Source organism: Gossypium raimondii, chromosome 10 (genome assembly GCF_025698545.1).
Source record: "Gossypium raimondii isolate GPD5lz chromosome 10, ASM2569854v1, whole genome shotgun sequence".
NCBI classification, from domain to species: Eukaryota; Viridiplantae; Streptophyta; class Magnoliopsida; order Malvales; family Malvaceae; genus Gossypium; species Gossypium raimondii.
This window is the reverse complement of record NC_068574.1, coordinates 45,666,849-45,671,823: the sequence shown is the minus strand read 5'-3', so window position 1 is coordinate 45,671,823 and position 4,975 is coordinate 45,666,849. Positions and strand designations below refer to the sequence as shown.

Below are 4,975 nucleotides of genomic sequence, written 5' to 3'. Positions count from 1 at the left end.
CAAACCATCAATTTCTTACCAAGAGCTTCAACCTGATTTGCTAACATAAAAACTGCATCAATATTAAAAACACTGGTTGCTTTAATCAGTTTCATTCTCATGACTTGCCACTGATAGTTATTCAATGCCATCTCCTCAATAAACTCTTGAGCTACCTCAGGTGTTTTATTATTCAATGTTCCACCAGCTGTTGCATCAATTAGTTTCCTAGTCGAGGGATTCAAACCGTTGTAGAAATTTTGAACTTGCAACCATAAAGGTAACCCAGGATGAGGGCACATTCTCAACAAATCTTTAAATATCTCTCATGCATCATATAATGTCTCCAAATCAATTTGAGCAAAATAAAATATGTCATTCCTCAACTTAGCTATTTTAGTCGGTGGGAAGTACTTCAACAGAAACTTCTCGATCATCTAATCGTAAGTCGTGATAGAACTAGAGGTGCTCATGGTAAGGTTGGTAGGCCCATAAAAATTTCACCGGGTCTTAGGCAGGGCACTGCCCTACCAAATATGGGCCTAAGATTTTGCCTAGGCCCGGCCCAGGAAAAAAATCATAAGCCCGGGCCCGGCCCATTTTTATTTTAAAAATATTTTAAAATTAAAAAAATTAAAAAAAGTATTTTAAAAATATTTTAAAATTAAAAAAATTTAAAAAAGTATTTTAAAAATATTTTAAAATTTAAAAAAAATTAAAAAAGTATGTAAAAAATATTTTAAAATTAAAAAAATATATTTATTATATCGAAATGGTGGTAGCTAGTCGAAAAAGTGGTGCTTAGAGGCTTACTTGCTTTCTAAGCCTCCTCGTTTTAAGCCCATATTTCGGGCGAGCCGTCGGGCCGGGCGGCCCATGAGCACCTCTAGATAGAACCTTATGGAAATGAATTTAACCATTGTTTTGCCCTGCTCCTCAAAGAGAATGGGAACAACCGTAAGCATACAACAACATCAGCAACACCATTTATCTTGAAATCACAAATCTTTAGAAAGTTAGCTAAATAAGCATTTGGATATTCATCTTGCAAACCATCAAACTGAATATACTGTTGTACCATCCGAATTATGTTCGACTTGATCTCAAAATTGTTTGCATTAACAGTTCGTTTGACAGTACTCGATTCAGCCCTAATCAGTGTGAGCTTAGCATAATCATACATAGTCTGAGGGGCAAGATGTGCAGGAGGTAGCTAATTATTTTGATTATCTCCCATCTTCATAGTAATATCATTTTCCTCTTGATCGTCTATAATATTCTGTTGACTTTCCCTTGCTTCTCTAACCTCTTTACAATTTCTACGAGCAATCTTTTCAATTTCACTATAAAAAGTAATATATTCAATGGGTTTCCTCTAGTCATAAACCAAAAGAACCTATTAGAATCAAACAAATGAAAAAAAATTAGAATGTAAAAATTAAATTAAAAAATATTAAAATAAAAATAAAAATAAAAAAATGCTAAATTAATAGAAATAAAATTTTCCTAATATTTCAGTCCCTAGCAACGGCACCAAAAACTTGAGGCAATCGTAAACAAACTAAAAATTTGATAAAGGCAAGTGCACTTATCAATTAATAGTGTAGCTACAGTGAGCATAGATACCGTTCCCACAAAAACTAATGTTACGCCCCAAAATTCTTAGTTTTATTTATTGTGTAAGTTGTCAAGTAATGTGTTATGATGTGTTGGTTAACTAGGTTGGGTTGTTTGTGTTGGTCCTGTGTTCGAGCCTTGTCGTGTACAAGGGTGAAATATTATTTTTTATTATTAGTCTTTTGGCCGAGTATTAGAGTTTAAGTTAAACTCTAGGAAATCTAGTGCTCAAAGTTTTAATTATCTTTTATTTTTATTTATTTTGTATTAATCTAAATAGAGTTTCAAATGTTCCTAAGTTTGCTCCTATTTTTCAATTTGTTTTGCAACTGCCCATAAACCCTATTATTCCATGTTCTTGGCTTCTTGTTCCTTGTGTTGCCATTTCAATTTCTTGTTCCTTGTGTTATCGTTTCAATTTGTTTCCTTTTTCTTTTAGTTCTTTCTTTCATCCATCCTTGTTTTGTTTGGGTATTGAGAGTTATGGTACGTTTCATCACGCAGACCAAGTCTTGGCTACAAGTGTAAGTTTTGTTTAGTCATTTTATTATTTTAATGTTGGTTTCATTTAGTATTTTTGAGTATACACAAAAAAAAACATTTTTTATAAGTATCGCCTGAAAGCACCTCTTTAATTTTGGCTTAAACAACAAAATGGTACCTAAATTATACTAGTTTTCTCAAATTGGTACCTAATTTTTTTTTCAAAACTAGTACCTAAACTATTAAATTGTTACCCATTTTACCCCAACTATTAATCCCATTAGAAAAAAATTTTCAGCCAATCGTAACTTGCCACGTTGACGTCTATTTTTTTCAAAATATTAGGAAAATTCATAAATTCATTTAAAAATAGTTTTAAAAAATTAAAACATTTTTAATCGGTAAGTAAAACTTTACCCCTTCAATTTTTCCCTAAAAAAATTCACAAACCCTATTTTGTTCAAAAAATTTCAACAACTTTCTTTACTTCTAAAAATTCATCAATCCTTTCAATCATCTTCTTAGAACCTTCAATCCCTTGTAGAATTGATAGGAGGGTAAGTTTAAAGAACCACTTTTCTATTAAAACCCTTGTTTGACTGAAGGTTTTTTTCTGTAAAGCAAAAACTTAGGGTTTTTTCTTTCTTACTTGACTGGATGTAGTAGATGTAGACTGCAAGCTCAAAAACTCATGGTGGGTTGAGGGTTGTCCATTCTTCTTGTGGATTAAGAGCACCGATTTTTGCTTCAAATACCCCTTGGAGTAAAGGGAAGAAATTATATGATTGTTCAAAGTATAAAAAAGGTATTTTAATTTGTTTTGTTTTTTCCTTTTGTTTCACACCATATTTGGAGTAAATAAATGTTTGTAGTTGTATATAGCTATGATTTTTTATGTTGAATGCTTAATTTGACAGAAATTCAGTTTTGTTCTGAATTTAAGATGTACTAAAAATGGGTTAAGGATTGTTTACTGTTAATATTATAAGGTTGATTTTTTAAATGCATTTGGTTGCATATGAAGTTTAGTTGGATGATGTTATTCAGTTAAAATGAGAGATTTGATTTTTCAATTAAATTGATTTGTATATTCGAATGGTGTAGGGTGGCTGTGATTTCTTTGAATGGGTTGAAAAGCAAGATGGTAATGGAAATCTTGATGAATTGAAAGGGCAGATCCAAATGCTATTGATTGAAAATAGAGAAATTAGGATTGAGAACACCAAATTGAAGAAACTGGTGAAGGTGGATGAAATAGAGAAGTTAGTGAGGAAGGTTTTAAAGAAAAAAGGAGAAATTAAGAGGGTATAAATTGTTGGTGACAAAGATTAAGAATGATGTATACTTCTATAATGTTGTTTTCATTGCATCATGGATAGTTTTTGTTGTCCTTAAATTTGTGGTCTAGAGTGTAGAATAATTATTTGTAATGTTTTTGCATTGTTTATTGACTTTGGAACGGAGTGGAAGTTGTGAGATTTATGAAATGTAATGAGATGATTTAACTTTTGAAAATATGTTTATGAAGTATGATTATGAGTAGATTTATGTCGGATTACATAAATTTGGCACCCTCTTTTACTAGGAAACAACACAAACAAGACTTTAGAATTGCACTTACAACTATTAACAATTGATGTAAAACCTCATTGAAGGGCATAAACTTCTTGTAAAAGTCAGATTACATCGCAAGTAATGATCAAGTATTGTTGATGTAGTTGCCAAAATATTTAACAGTAGCCCTCTTGCAGATGTGATGACAAGAAACAACCAAAATCCTATAAGAAATGAGAAGCAGGTTCAACATATTGCCATGATAAAGGCATAGGCTTCCAACTAAATACTGTAATTATTTTACAGATAAAAACATACGCCAGAAAAAAAAAGCACCATATTAAAAAAATTCAATAATTGATTAATAAATTTTAACATTTTGGCCAATGTATACAGATAAAAAAATGTAAGACAATAGACCAAAGCATAAAGTTCAATCCTTGCTACAAGTACCCAATGTCACTCATTGAATGTTCAACAATCCATCTTTATGATTTAAAAATTTGATAAAAAAATTAAGTATAATAGTTAAAAATAATCATCCACAACTTTCAATTGGCATAGATACTCCAAAAACTAATAGCCAGAAGAAATAAATCGTGGCAAAAAAAAGTATTAGAATCTGTAAATAATATTGCATACAAAAAGAATATAATAAAATCTCAAATTTTGACATGTTGACATTGATGTTTTCCAGTAATACAAAAAGAATATAACACCAAAAATCTCAAATTTTGAGCAATTTACGACTGCAATCTAACTAATGAACTGTCTCTTTCAAGCAGGCCAATGGCTTGATGAGGATGGTTGTGCAAGTCTTGATGAAGCTACGAGTTGAGATGGTCAGGTATTAAGGAGGCAAAAATTGGGGGGATGCTTGTGTGATGGATGAGAAGGTTGCAAGCCTAGATTGGGGCCTATTTATCATCATTTGCTCTCGTCTCCCAGGCTACCAAAAAAAGAGTTTTTTTAATAAACATTTATAAATAAAAAAACCAATATCAAAGTGGTAACAATTAAGTTTTGAGGGTTTAAGGATTACATTAAGAATTTGCATTCCTGTTGTAATGTTGGTGTAGATACCTACGCCTTGCATTATTGTTCTCCCTCTTGCACCAAAGGGTTTATCCTCATTCCTTCAGTTTCAAGATTTCGGTGAGAAGTAGTTGATGTGTTCATCCTTGAGGCATGAACTTTCCTTCTACTTGTTCGCTAAGCTACCTATACGAACAAATTAGCAAAAGAGTTGAATAAAGGTGAAAAATTAACAAATGCGAAGTTTATATCATTCAGTACCATTTCATCTATTGATAATTATGTTGGGGGATACTGTTGTGAGTCA

The 4,975-nt window shown here is 31.5% G+C and overlaps 1 non-coding gene across 1 annotated transcript; it reads left to right on the top strand.

Annotated features, from left to right (window-relative positions):
- Window positions 1-261: 261 nt before the first annotated feature.
- On the top strand, window positions 262-368 carry LOC128034286 (small nucleolar RNA R71). The gene has a single exon (XR_008190416.1). It is a non-coding gene; the product is annotated as a small nucleolar RNA R71 (small nucleolar RNA).
- The last annotated feature ends 4,607 nt before the right edge of the window (window positions 369-4,975 follow it).